Source organism: Dermacentor andersoni, chromosome 4 (assembly GCF_023375885.2).
Source record: "Dermacentor andersoni chromosome 4, qqDerAnde1_hic_scaffold, whole genome shotgun sequence".
NCBI classification, from domain to species: domain Eukaryota; kingdom Metazoa; phylum Arthropoda; class Arachnida; order Ixodida; family Ixodidae; genus Dermacentor; species Dermacentor andersoni.
Window position 1 is genome coordinate 199,117,777 of NC_092817.1, and position 14,534 is coordinate 199,132,310.

Here is a 14,534-nt window from a genome sequence, read left to right on the forward strand (position 1 = left end):
GTAAAAAAAAAAAAAAAAATAAGTCACAGAAGCACGCAATAAAAAAATGCAAAAAGAAGGGTGCCATCAGCACTCGGTGTTCCCAGGTGGTCTCCCTCCCAAGTACTGACCGAGCCCAATGCTGCTTAGCTTCGGGTATCGGACGAGAACCGGCGTATTCAGCATGGTATGGCCGATGGCAGGGATGCTATGTTTACGACTGCACCTGTACCGTGCTATGTGCATTCGCAACGTATTGCTACAGCACGTACGCGGCACTGTCTTTCCGTTGATAGTACAGGCACACGTCGTGTACGTGGATTGCTCCGTTTGTTATGGTTAGTCGCTGCCGAGTCGAGCTGGCAATAAAACAAGAGGACGAGAGCAACGATTTGCGTCCGCTGCAGCCCACGTTTGGCGCTAGCAATGCGGCAAGTTATTGATTGTCACTGAGCTGGATACGGGTGTAATAGGTAAACGGTTAGCAGTTTGTGCGACTAAATTTTGCACCATTACTTATACCGGTTACCACCGTCACTGCGCGTACAATCGCCTGGCGGCTTGCATATTGTTTTTGCACTTCGACGTTTGCTCTACCAGTAGGCTGCGCCAGTTGAATGTAACAGTAAATAAAACAACCCACACGTGAGTGTAAAAAAAAAAAAAATAAGTCACAGAAGCACGCAATAAAAAAATGCGAAAAGAAGGGTGCCATCAGCACTCGGTGTTCCCAGGTGGTCTCCCTCCCAAGTACTGACCGAGCCCAATGCTGCTTAGCTTCGGGGATCGGACGAGAACCGGCGTATCCAGCATGGTATGGCCGATGGCAGGGATGCTATGTTTACGACTGCACCTGTATCGTGCTATGTGCATTCGCAACGTATTGCTACAGCACGTACGCGGCACTGTCTTTCCGTTGATAGTACAGGCACACGTCGTGTACGTGGATTGCTCCGTTTGTTATGGTTAGTTGCTGCCGAGTCGAGCTGGCAATAAAACACGAGGAGGAGAGCAACGATTTGCGTCCGCTGCAGCCCACGTACGTTTGGCGCTAGCAATGCGGCAAGTTATTGATTGTCACTGAGCTGGATACGGGTGTAATAGGTAAACGGTTAGCAGTTTGTGCGACTAAATTTTGCACCATTACTTATACCGGTTACCACCGTCACTGCGCGTACAATCGCCTAGCGGCTTGCATATTGTTTTTGCACTTCGACGTTGGCTCTACCAGTAGGCTGCGCCAGTTGAATGTAACAGTAAATAAAACAACCCACACGTGAGTGTAAAAAAAAAAATAAGTCACAGAAGCACGCAATAAAAAAATGCAAAAAGAAGGGTGCCATCAGCACTCGGTGTTCCCAGGTGGTCTCCCTCCCAAGTACTGACCGAGCCCAATGCTGCTTAGCTTCGGGGATCGGACGAGAACCGGCGTATTCAGCATGGTATGGCCGATGGCAGGGATGCTATGTTTACGACTGCACCTGTATCGTGCTATGTGCATTCGCAACGTATTGCTACAGCACGTACGCGGCACTGTCTTTCCGTTGATAGTACAGGCACACGTCGTGTACGTGGATTGCTCCGTTTGTTATGGTTAGTTGCTGCCGAGTCGAGCTGGCAATAAAACACGAGGACGAGAGCAACGATTTGCGTCCGCTGCAGCCCACGTTTGGCGCTAGCAATGCGCCAAGTTATTGATTGTCACTGAGCTGGATACGGGTGTAATAGGTAAACGGTTAGCAGTTTGTGCGACTAAATTTTGCACCATTACTTATACCGGTTACCACCGTCACTGCGCGTACAATCGCCTAGCGGCTTGCATATTGTTTTTGCACTTCGACGTTGGCTCTACCAGTAGGCTGCGCCAGTTGAATGTAACAGTAAATAAAACAACCCACACGTGAGTGTAAAAAAAAAAAAAATAAGTCACAGAAGCACGCAATAAAAAAATGCAAAAAGAAGGGTGCCATCAGCACTCGGTGTTCCCAGGTGGTCTCCCTCCCAAGTACTGACCGAGCCCAATGCTGCTTAGCTTCGGGGATCGGACGAGAACCGGCGTATTCAGCATGGTATGGCCGATGGCAGGGATGCTATGTTTACGACTGCACCTGTATCGTGCTATGTGCATTCGCAACGTATTGCTACAGCACGTACGCGGCACTGTCTTTCCGTTGATAGTACAGGCACACGTCGTGTACGTGGATTGCTCCGTTTGTTATGGTTAGTTGCTGCCGAGTCGAGCTGGCAATAAAACACGAGGACGAGAGCAACGATTTGCGTCCGCTGCAGCCCACGTTTGGCGCTAGCAATGCGCCAAGTTATTGATTGTCACTGAGCTGGATACGGGTGTAATAGGTAAACGGTTAGCAGTTTGTGCGACTAAATTTTGCACCATTACTTATACCGGTTACCACCGTCACTGCGCGTACAATCGCCTAGCGGCTTGCATATTGTTTTTGCACTTCGACGTTGGCTCTACCAGTAGGCTGCGCCAGTTGAATGTAACAGTAAATAAAACAACCCACACGTGAGTGTAAAAAAAAAAAAATAAGTCACAGAAGCACGCAATAAAAAAATGCAAAAAGAAGGGTGCCATCAGCACTCGGTGTTCCCAGGTGGTCTCCCTCCCAAGTAGTGACCGAGCCCAATGCTGCTTAGCTTCGGGGATCGGACGAGAACCGGCGTATTCAGCATGGTATGGCCGATGGCAGGGATGCTATGTTTACGACTGCACCTGTATCGTGCTATGTGCATTCGCAACGTATTGCTACAGCACGTACGCGGCACTGTCTTTCCGTTGATAGTACAGGCACACGTCGTGTACGTGGATTGCTCCGTTTGTTATGGTTAGTTGCTGCCGAGTCGAGCTGGCAATAAAACACGAGGACGAGAGCAACGATTTGCGTCCGCTGCAGCCCACGTTTGGCGCTAGCAATGCGCCAAGTTATTGATTGTCACTGAGCTGGATACGGGTGTAATAGGTAAACGGTTAGCAGTTTGTGCGACTAAATTTTGCACCATTACTTATACCGGTTACCACCGTCACTGCGCGTACAATCGCCTAGCGGCTTGCATATTGTTTTTGCACTTCGACGTTGGCTCTACCAGTAGGCTGCGCCAGTTGAATGTAACAGTAAATAAAACAACCCACACGTGAGTGTAAAAAAAAAAAAATAAGTCACAGAAGCACGCAATAAAAAAATGCAAAAAGAAGGGTGCCATCAGCACTCGGTGTTCGCAGGTGGTCTCCCCAGGCCCCGCACACTCTCAAGTTCAACAAATGGCCACAGAGGGCGAAAAATCAATCGAGGCGCGTTTCAGCGTAAGCGCGCAAGTGTAGCTACTGTAATTTGGTCGACTACTTTAATTTGTGCTTTCTCTGCTAGGGGCGCTGAACATGCTGAATTTTTTAATTTACACAAACCATTGACATGAACAATCGAGGTGTCTAAGGATGCTTTTTTACCTCAGGCAAATAGGCAGTTGATTTTTTAAAAATTTGATTGTTGAAGCTGCTTTTTAGTCATAGCGTCAAGGTTTTTGTGCTCGGTTAACCACCGACAGCCGACAGCCTATCGGTATCGATGTGTTTCCTGGCCGTTGGCGTTCGAATACTAGGGCGGTAAAACATTTTCGAAAGCATGCTGGTTTCGTCTGCGAGTCATTACATAGACTTGCTGTAAAAAGGTCTACTCTTGGCAAAGAATAGTGCCTCATTTTGTTTAGGCGTTGATTATCATAATGAATGCGGCGGAGGTTGAGGGAGTACGCTTGAAGGTACGTTTTTATGCCGTTGATCTCCATAACACCGCAAGTACGCAAACCGATGTCACAGAACACCCGATGCATCATTGTGTGTTCTCCGTCATCGCTTGTTTGCTGTATGCCTACTAATTCTTCATTTCTTCAAGTGTTGTATCCTCCTTTTGTCCTTGCTCTCTTGTGCTTCACTTACAGTATGTCGTTCCGTCAGCTGTAATGCGCATTTGCAAAACCAATACGTTTGATAAGACGCAGTGGTTATCATAATTTCACTACACGTGTATTAAGCTGGCACATATGGTTCAGATACACATACCTGTATGCGAACTTGCACGACGTTGATGCGGAGATTAGGATAATTATGACACCCGTAAGGAAGAGGCAGCTGACGGCCGTATAAGCGGTTGCGTTCTTTCCGCCAAACTACCCGGCCTGGTAGTGCTGTAAAGATGCTGTATAAAAGTGACACGCGGTGACAGGGAAATTATTATACTTAGCAGCCGACCGTACGTTTTGTAGCTTAGGTCTTCTTTCTTGTGCGTTTGTGCTACCCTTATTAATGAGCCATTTCTTGACTACGTTCTTGACTATGTAACCGCGTTTGTGTGGATGCGTAGACGTGTGCTTTTTGTTGTACTTGTAAAATGCAAATAAAATATTTTCAGGCTTACTCAATCTTTGGTGTCGTGCGCGTTTATTCCAGTCGAGGCCATCGTGCCACCTGGAAACCGCATTCTGTCAGTAGCCCTACACGAAATGCAACAGCTGGAGCGCGGCGGCACAATTTAACTCAGGGCAACGGCGGCGTAATAAACGAAAAACCTCTCGGGATGCCCTTAAAAGTCAGTTTAGAGTGTGCCTTAACTCGATATGACTCAGCGCTACATGTATTCTGCTGCGCCTCGATCGTGCTCCCGACAGTTTGGTTGCTGTGTGGCAAACGTAGCGCCTATAGGCGCTACGTTTGCTACACAGCAATTAAACTGGCGGGAGCACGATCGAGGCGCAGCAGCCAGAAACCCAGTAAAGCCACAGAACACCTGGTAAAGCGTGTGCAAAACCCCGTTTCCGTTTCCTGTTGTACAGCGCCACCTGTGGTCGCATACTTTAGTTCACGACGCCACCGCTATGCTTATTTCCGTAGCACTGTGGAAGGTACAGTTTCCCTTCTCTAAGTTTGTATAGGTGTTCTGTGGTCTCCCTCCCAAGTACTGACCGAGCCCAATGCTGCTTAGCTTCGGGGATCGGACGAGAACCGGCGTATTCAGCATGGTATGGCCGATGGCAGGGATGCTATGTTTACGACTGCACCTGTATCGTGCTATGTGCATTCGCAACGTATTGCTACAGCACGTACGCGGCACTGTCTTTCCGTTGATAGTGCAGGCACACGTCGTGTACGTGGATTGCTCCGTTTGTTATGGTTAGTTGCTGCCGAGTCGAGCTGGCAATAAAACACGAGGACGAGAGCAACGATTTGCGTCCGCTGCAGCCCACGTTTGGCGCTAGCAATGCGCCAAGTTATTGATTGTCACTGAGCTGGATACGGGTGTAATAGGTAAACGGTTAGCAGTTTGTGCGACTAAATTTTGCACCATTACTTATACCGGTTACCACCGTCACTGCGCGTACGATCGCCTAGCGGCTTGCATATTGTTTTTGCACTTCGACGTTGGCTCTACCAGTAGGCTGCGCCAGTTGAATGTAACAGTAAATAAAACAACCCACACGTGAGTGTAAAAAAAAAAAATAAGTCACAGAAGCACGCAATAAAAAAATGCAAAAAGAAGGGTGCCATCAGCACTCGGTGTTCCCAGGTGGTCTCCCTCCCAAGTACTGACCGAGCCCAATGCTGCTTAGCTTCGGGGATCGGACGAGAACCGGCGTATTCAGCATGGTATGGCCGATGGCAGGGATGCTATGTTTACGACTGCACCTGTATCGTGCTATGTGCATTCGCAACGTATTGCTACAGCACGTACGCGGCACTGTCTTTCCGTTGATAGTACAGGCACACGTCGTGTACGTGGATTGCTCCGTTTGTTATGGTTAGTTGCTGCCGAGTCGAGCTGGCAATAAAACACGAGGACGAGAGCAACGATTTGCGTCCGCTGCAGCCCACGTTTGGCGCTAGCAATGCGCCAAGTTATTGATTGTCACTGAGCTGGATACGGGTGTAATAGGTAAACGGTTAGCAGTTTGTGCGACTAAATTTTGCACCATTACTTATACCGGTTACCACCGTCACTGCGCGTACAATCGCCTAGCGGCTTGCATATTGTTTTTGCACTTCGACGTTGGCTCTACCAGTAGGCTGCGCCAGTTGAATGTAACAGTAAATAAAACAACCCACACGTGAGTGTAAAAAAAAAAAAAAAATAAGTCACAGAAGCACGCAATAAAAAAATGCAAAAAGAAGGGTGCCATCAGCACTCGGTGTTCCCAGGTGGTGTTATGTTTCGCCTACAACGCGCGGTAATGCCGGCGCGGATGCAACGGACGCCGGGGCTTTGTTCAAAGCGGCGGACATTTTGGCCCGTCCGACGCCGCCTCAACGCCTACCCGCCAAGCGTGTCCAGGCGTGTTTCAGTGCCACGTGTCTTCGTGTGTGCGTGTGTGTGTGTGTGCCCTCGCTTGTCAAAGCGCGGCAGCGGGGAGCGGAGTTCCCCGAATGAGGAGCCTGGACGTCTCTCGGCTCAACTGTTCACGCCGTCGTGGGGGTGAAGGTTGGCGATGCGTCACTACACTCGGTTCAGCGGGTCTCTCGGCCCGACAGTTCGCGCCGTCGTGGGCTCCTGCTGCGCCGTCCCGTGACCTTCATCCCGTGACCTTCCCTCCTTCCTTTTTGGACCGCGACGCCGAGGGTATAAGAGCAGCTGCCCCCGGACGCCAAGGGAGGCTCCGATTTGTACTGTTGAGTTACGTGCTCTCCCGTCTCTCCACTCCGGTCGACCTGACCGGCCGCTCTTTTGCTATGTTAGAATAAACCAGTTGTTCTGTTACCAGTCTTCTCATGCTTTGCCGGGACCTTCGGATGCTTCCAGTGCCCCAGGCCGCCAGGCCAACGCTACCCTTGGGGCTTGCGACCCATTGGCAATAACGGGCGTCAGCACCGAGACCCCATCAACTCGGGCCAGCGGTGCGATTCCAACATCTGGTTGCCAGCGGTGAGATCGCGACAACGGAGGCCAGCAGCGAAGAGATGCGGTTGACTGTATGCTGAGCAGCTCAACGACCATCCGGGAGCAGCGCAACGAGCCCTGTGTGATGACTGGTTGCCTGCAGCGGAACGACTGCGCTGAAGTCTTGGCTGCAAGGTTTGGTGAGTGCGGGACTTTCTTCTTCTGAGTTTTGCCAGGCTTTTGTTAGTATTAGAAACAGAGCTGGTAATTGTGGTTGTCGTTGCTACCGGGTTAGTTTGCGGCAAGACAATAGTAGGCAGTAGAGAAAGCAGCATTCAGAGCAGCCATGGATTTGAAGTCGTTGCGCAAACCGATATTACTGGAGCTTGCAAAAGAGTTGGGTCTGGATGTCTCAGACAAACTCAGAAAACCAGAACTGCTAAGGGCTATTCTTGAGTTAGAAGCTGAAGATGACGAGCTGTCGGATTGCCTTGAGACCATTGAGGAGCGGGCAAAAAGACATGAGCGCGAACTTATAGAGCAGAAAGAAAAAGAAGAGCGCGAACACGCTTTGGAATTGAAGCGTCTCGAGATAGAGATGGAACGCGCTCGTAATGGAAGTCAGGCACACGGTGCAGGAGAACGAGTATTGTTCAAAATGACTGACCTGATGCGGCCGTTTAAGCTTGGAGAGGACATTGGTTTGTTCCTGGTTAACTTTGAGCGAACGTGCGAGAAGCAGGGGTTCTCTCGGGAAACGTGGCCACAGCGCTTGCTCACTTTGCTACCCGGCGAGGCGGCCGACGTAGTCGCTCGCTTGGAGAGAGAGGAGGCAGAGGATTTCGACAAAGTGAAATCGAGTCTGCTAAAAAAGTACCGGCTGTCAGCGGAGGCGTTCCGTCGGAAGTTTCGGGAAAATGAGAAAGGCAGAAGTGAGTCATATACAGAGTTTGCGTACAGGCTTATGTCAAACATGCAGGAGTGGCTCAAAGAAGAGAAAGCGTTTGGTGACCACGAGAAAGTTCTGCAGTGTTTCGGGCTAGAACAGTTTTATAGTCGGTTACCTGAGAACGTGCGGTACTGGGTCTTGGATAGGCCAGACGTTAGTACGGTGGCTAGAGCCGCCGAGTTAGCCGAGGAGTTTGTGACGCGTCGGGCTCGTGGAGCTAAGGACGGTCAAAAGGGTGAATTTGGCTCCAAGTTTGAGAGGCCAAAGTTCACGCCCATGAGAGCAAAGGGGGACACACGTAGTGCGGATGCGAGTGAAAGCAGTCCGACCAAACGTAAGGAGACGGCGGCAGCCGAAGCCGAACGCAGAAAGCGGTTCGAGGCGAGGCAAGCGCGCCTGTGTTATACGTGCCAGAAGCCGGGTCACTTTTCGGCGCAGTGCCCAGAAACAAAACCAAAAGTCGTGTTTTTTTCATTAGGCAGCACTGACGAGAACATCAAGCTTCTCGAGCCTTACATGCGAGACCTCCTCGTGAACGGGAAAGAGTGCCGAGTGCTTCGCGATACCGCAGCTACGATGGATGTAGTTCATCCCTCTTACGTAGAACCCGATATGTTCACGGGCGAGTGCGCATGGATCAAGCAAGCAGTGGAAGCTCATAGCGTGTGTCTGCCGGTAGCAAAAGTGCTTATTGAAGGACCTTTCGGAGCACTTGAGACGGAGGCCGCAGTGTCATCTATGCTGCCCCCCCAGTACCCGTACTTATTTTCAAACAGGTCCGATCACCTCCTGCGCGAGAAGGGGCTTTTGTTTGGTGAGGCTAGCGTTCAGGCCTTAACCAGATCGAAGGTTCGGGAGCTCGCTGCAAAGGCGGTAGTTGCGGGGCCGACGTTGTTGAACGATGAGAAAGGGTCAGAGGCGCAGCAAGCTAGTATTCAGAGCACGCCCGAACGGGATAAAATTGAGCCTGTAGCGTTAAAGGCACCAGATACTGGAGAGGAAATTCCCGATGCGGGAAAGTTAGAAGAGCTTCCGGTCGAGCTTCCGGGACTAGGCTCAGTGACGAACAGGAAAGACACCGATCAAGTCATTAGTGACTTAATAAGTAAAGCATCGCTGTCGCCTGAGCAGAAAACCGAACTACACCAGCTCTTACAAGAGTTTCAAGGTCTGTTCTCTGAGAGGCCTGGTAGGACTTCTGTCCTTACTCATGACATAGAACTTACCTCCCCAGAGCCAGTACGATCCAAGGCGTACCGGGTGTCACCCCGCCAGAGCGATATTATGGAGGCTGAGGTAAAGAAAATGCTACAGCTCGGTGTTATTGAAGCGGGTGAGAGTGATTATACCTCCCCTTTGATTTTAGTTGAGGTACCGGGCAAGGAACCTCGTCCTTGCGTCGACTACCGCAGGCTTAATTCCATCACTAAGGATCAAATTTATCCGATCCCTAACATCGAGGAGCGCCTTGAGAGAGTGAGTAGCGCTCAGTTTATTTCCACCCTAGATCTTGTCAGGGGTTATTGGCAGGTTCCACTTACAGAAGAGGCTAGTAGGTATGCGGCGTTCATTTCACCCATGGGGACATTCCGTCCTAAAGTTTTGAGTTTTGGTTTGAAGAACGCGCCATACTGCTTTTCGAGCCTCATGGATAAAGTGTTGCGGGGACAGCAAGAATTCGCTTTACCGTATCTAGACGACGTAGCGATATTCTCCGCATCCTGGCCGGAACATATGGCGCACTTGCGGGCAGTGCTAACCCGCCTGCGCGATGCGGGCTTGACAGTCAAGGCTCCCAAGTGCCAGTTAGCACAGGCCGAGGTTGTCTACCTCGGACACGTGATTGGTCGGGGTCGTCGCCGCCCCTCTGAAATAAAGGTGGCCGCTGTGCGAGACTTCCCGCAACCGCGTACGAAGACCGATATTCGGTCGTTCTTAGGTGTCGCCGGCTACTATCAGAGGTACATCCCCAGGTACTCTGATATCGCGGCTCCCTTGACGGATGCTCTAAGAAAGACAGAGCCGCAAACAGTCGTCTGGGATGAGACGAAGGAAAGAGCTTTTAGCGCCCTAAAGAGCGCCCTAACAAGCCAGCCTGTGCTACGATCGCCCGACTACACAAAAGGGTTCGTTGTTCAGTGTGATGCTAGTGAGCGAGGCATGGGCGTTGTACTGTGCCAACGGGAAAATGGAGAAGTAGAACACCCCGTCCTGTATGCTAGTCGTAAGCTGACGAGTCGTGAGCAGGCGTATAGCGCCACCGAGAAAGAGTGTGCGTGTATCGTGTGGGCCGTTCAGAAATTGTCATGTTACCTAGCCGGCTCGAGGTTTATCATTGAAACGGATCACTGCCCTCTCCAATGGCTGCAGACCATCTCTCCCAAAAATGGCCGCCTCCTGCGCTGGAGCCTCGCTTTGCAACAATATTCCTTTGAGGTGCGTTACAAAAAGGGGAGTCTCAACGGTAACGCCGATGGCTTAAGTCGAAGCCCCTAACGTGAGAATCAGCCTCAAAATTGCTTGTTACTGATGTTTTTCTTCCTGAGGCAGGATTTTTTTTAACTTATTGCTTTTGTGTAGTGTTTCAAAGTGATGATGTGCTTTCTAGTGCAATTTTCCGATTTGTGGACGCGTTCTGAGTGCTGCTAAACTACTGTAAGGAACTAGGCAGCAGTAAAAAAAAAGGGGAAAGAGCCTGGCAGGGCTTAGTGAGGGTTGTGCCGTGCTTGCTGACTGAGCGGTTGACTTTTGGCGTGGTTCTATCGCTTGCCGAAAACGAGAACAAAAATGTCAACTCTCCCGAAGTCACTTTGCAGTGTCCTGTGTGCATCTGAACGTGAGAACGAGGCCTTCTCTGTGCGCTGCGCTCAAGAAACGCCCAGGGACGCCCAACTTCGGTTATGAGCATCATCGAGCGACATCCCTCCGGACAGCGGATGCAGTCCCCTGACCATCGGGATCTCCTTCCCCCGGCGGGGCGGTCTGTTATGTTTCGCCTACAACGCGCGGTAATGCCGGCGCGGATGCAACGGACGCCGGGGCTTTGTTCAAAGCGGCGGACATTTTGGCCCGTCCGACGCCGCCTCAACGCCTACCCGCCAAGCGTGTCCAGGCGTGTTTCAGTGCCACGTGTCTTCGTGTGTGCGTGTGTGTGTGTGTGCCCTCGCTTGTCAAAGCGCGGCAGCGGGGAGCGGAGTTCCCCGAATGAGGAGCCTGGACGTCTCTCGGCTCAACTGTTCACGCCGTCGTGGGGGTGAAGGTTGGCGATGCGTCACTACACTCGGTTCAGCGGGTCTCTCGGCCCGACAGTTCGCGCCGTCGTGGGCTCCTGCTGCGCCGTCCCGTGACCTTCATCCCGTGACCTTCCCTCCTTCCTTTTTGGACCGCGACGCCGAGGGTATAAGAGCAGCTGCCCCCGGACGCCAAGGGAGGCTCCGATTTGTACTGTTGAGTTACGTGCTCTCCCGTCTCTCCACTCCGGTCGACCTGACCGGCCGCTCTTTTGCTATGTTAGAATAAACCAGTTGTTCTGTTACCAGTCTTCTCATGCTTTGCCGGGACCTTCGGATGCTTCCAGTGCCCCAGGCCGCCAGGCCAACGCTACCCTTGGGGCTTGCGACCCATTGGCAATAACGGGCGTCAGCACCGAGACCCCATCAACTCGGGCCAGCGGTGCGATTCCAACAGTGGTCTCCCTCCCAAGTACTGACCGAGCCCAATGCTGCTTAGCTTCGGGGATCGGACGAGAACCGGCGTATTCAGCATGGTATGGCCGATTTTTTTTTTTTCTTTATTTCCTGTTTTGAGAACTGTACATATAGGATATACAAAACACGAATTCAATCTCTGAATTCAACATATGCAGTGATGTCAAAAAGAGGAACCGCTGCGCCTTCAAATGTGGAGCTTAGTTAAAAATGCTTGATCATCACTAGCTGATCAAGGATAGGTAGCCAGTGTGGTGGCTCTGTTTGGGTTTTTAAGACTTCGCGCACATAAATAATATCGTCAATGAAATAGTCCCTGGCTGGTCTTAGATTCAGCTCCTCATTTCTTGCAGCCATCCTAGTCTTCCACACGCTGTGCATACAGAGGAGCATCACCATATCACATGGCACGCCCTCTATGTCAGTCACCGGCAAGAACTTAATACCAAAAGTGGTCAACGGCAAATCCTTCTTAATTGTTCGCTGGAGAATGTCCCACAGAAATACTGAATCCCAGCAGTCTAGGAATATGTGCTCTATTGTTTCAGGCTTTTGGCAAATGTTGCAGTTAACGCCCCAAGGAAGGAAGAATCCTTTCTCTTGGAGCCACGGCTTGACAGGGAGCGTACCAGTGTGCAGACAAAAGAAAAATGATTTAGTGGTCGCCTTCACAGGCATCTTTTTCACCCGGTTCAATACGTCCTTCTCGCGTCCTAAGTTATACAGAGCTCGGTACACAGGCACTGGGCACATAATATCTAATAAGTCTTTATACAATCGTTTTCGTTTTGCAGTATGCAAGTAATCTGCGGAAAAATGTGCACTGAGGAGGCGATAAGCATTCACCACCTCTGACCAGAAGCCTTTGATCGCTTCCTTAGGTCCAGCATGTGACGTCACAATGTAATCGGGCAACGCATCACACAATCGCCATTGAATTACGGATCGCAAAAAACCATCTCTTTGGTCTCGTAAAAAGCAAAATCTTGAAACTACCTGCTTTAGGAATAAATGAGATAGGCCCAAGCCTCCTTTGCGCATGGGATGGAACAAGTTTAAACGAGTTGTGCGCTCCCATGACGATCCCCATATATAAACAGCAAAAATTCGGTGCAATTTCTGCACGCATACTCTGGACATACATAAAACTTGCAGTAGGTAGAACAGCTTTGCTACCAGAAACAAATTACACACTGTTGCACGTCCGAACATAGACAGGTTGTGACCACCCCACTTCACCGTCTGTGCTTTGACTCGTTCTATTTCACCTACCCAATGCGTTTTTGCATCACGATAGTGTTCCAATGGGACTCCTAGATATCGAGAGGGATTCTGGATGAATTTGATATTTTCCACATAAGCAGGCGTACTTTCCCATTCTCCGTGCCAAAAACCGATGCTTTTCTGCCAGCTTATGGCACTACCAGTAAGACTACAAAACATTTTCGCATCTTTGACTGCCTCAACAATGCTGTCTTGGTCGCCACAAAAAATTGCTATGTCATCAGCATATGACAGGATTTTAACTTCGTGCATATGCAGTCGGAATCCATTGATCTTCTCGTTGTGCAACACCTTTAAACAGAATGGCTCTAGAAATATGGCGAAAAGCAAGGGCGAGGCCGGGCATCCCTGACGTACACTCGACCGAACCGGTATACTAGCACTCAGCTTGTTATTAATTATGAGCCTTGCACTGCAGTCCGCGTATGCCATTCGCACCCCTTCTTGAATAACTTTTCCAATGTTGATGTGTTCGAGCAGAGCAAACAATATGCTGTGGGCAACCTTATCGAAGGCTTTCTCTAGGTCTAACTGTACCATGGCCACGTGTCCGCGGGTTACGTCACAGCACTCGAGAACGCTTCTCGCTGTGTGGATGTTGGTTAATATCGTTCTCCCCTTAACACCACATGTCTGATGTGGGCCAACCACAGAAGTAATAACTGACTGGAGCCTTTTGGCCAGGACCTTCATGTACACCTTATAATCAATGTTCGTGAGACTAATGGGTCGATATGCTTCGACCGACTGCAACTTGGCAGGCTCATCAGTCTTTGGTATCAGGACAATATGGCTGGAACTGAAAGATGGAGGCAGGCGTTTAACTTCGTGCGCTTCAGTTATGATGTTGTAGAGTATTTCCGCCATTTGACGCTTGAAAAACTTGTAAAAGCTAGGCCCTAGGCCATCGGGCCCCGGAGCCTTTGTCTTACTAAGCTCATCGATTGCTCGTTCTAACTCTTCAATAATTATAGGTTTCTCGAGTTCAGTCTTTACTTCGTCCTGCAGTACTGGCACGAGTGGCAAAAGATGTGTCTTGAACTCCTCAGTTATTTCTACTTTACTGTTAAACAAGTTAGAATACCTTTCTTCGAATGCGCTTCGGATGGTTTCTTGATCACGTGAAAGAACGCCGCGATAGCAAATTTCTTTGATTTGTTTCTTTGTCGCATATCTCTTTTCGTCTCCGAGTGCTCGTTTCGTCGGGGCTTCATCTAACCAGATGCGCTCGGCGCGTGATCTTATGACCGCTGCCTCGTATCTTTCAGTCTGAATGGCTTCCAGCTGCTCTTTTGTTTCTTTGATTTCAGTCGTAAAATGCCCAGGGACTGCGCTTTCAACATCTACAAGATACTTCAGCGTACTGTTTAGTTCTATTTCTTGCTGTTTAGCCTGACGGCTTAAAACACACGCCCTTTGAATTGCCAAACTTTTCACCTCGCTTTTAAATTGATCCCACGCATAGAACCATTTTTTAGGCTCTCTCGCACGCAATTCTTTAATTTTTTCCGTTACTTCGTCCACGAATCTTTCGTCCTGTAGCAACTTGTCATTGAGCTTCCACAGCTGCCAATTAAATCGGTACTCCTTCACTTTTGATCCAATTGTGAACATCACTAAACTGTGGTCACTAAAGCTGACATGTTTAACCGTGTATTGATTACAAGTCGGTACCAGTTCCACGGACACATACGCCCTGTCGAGCCTTGCGTGACTCCGCCCTTGAAAATG

General features: G+C 49.9%; 4 non-coding genes and 2 pseudogenes across 4 annotated transcripts; all 6 read right to left on the bottom strand.

Annotated features, from left to right (window-relative positions):
* Positions 1-61: 61 nt before the first annotated feature.
* On the bottom strand, positions 62-180 carry LOC140217769 (5S ribosomal RNA; annotated as a pseudogene).
* Positions 181-688: 508 nt separating this feature from the next.
* LOC140217683 (5S ribosomal RNA) lies at positions 689-807 on the bottom strand. The gene has a single exon (XR_011894266.1). It is a non-coding gene; the product is annotated as a 5S ribosomal RNA (ribosomal RNA).
* A 509-nt stretch (positions 808-1,316) lies between these two features.
* On the bottom strand, positions 1,317-1,435 carry LOC140217646 (5S ribosomal RNA). Its single transcript, XR_011894224.1, has one exon. It is a non-coding gene; the product is annotated as a 5S ribosomal RNA (ribosomal RNA).
* A 508-nt stretch (positions 1,436-1,943) lies between these two features.
* On the bottom strand, positions 1,944-2,062 carry LOC140217647 (5S ribosomal RNA). The gene has a single exon (XR_011894225.1). It is a non-coding gene; the product is annotated as a 5S ribosomal RNA (ribosomal RNA).
* A 507-nt stretch (positions 2,063-2,569) lies between these two features.
* Positions 2,570-2,688, bottom strand: LOC140217766 (5S ribosomal RNA; annotated as a pseudogene).
* Positions 2,689-5,533: 2,845 nt separating this feature from the next.
* On the bottom strand, positions 5,534-5,652 carry LOC140217648 (5S ribosomal RNA). Its single transcript, XR_011894226.1, has one exon. It is a non-coding gene; the product is annotated as a 5S ribosomal RNA (ribosomal RNA).
* Between the last annotated feature and the right edge of the window lie 8,882 nt (positions 5,653-14,534).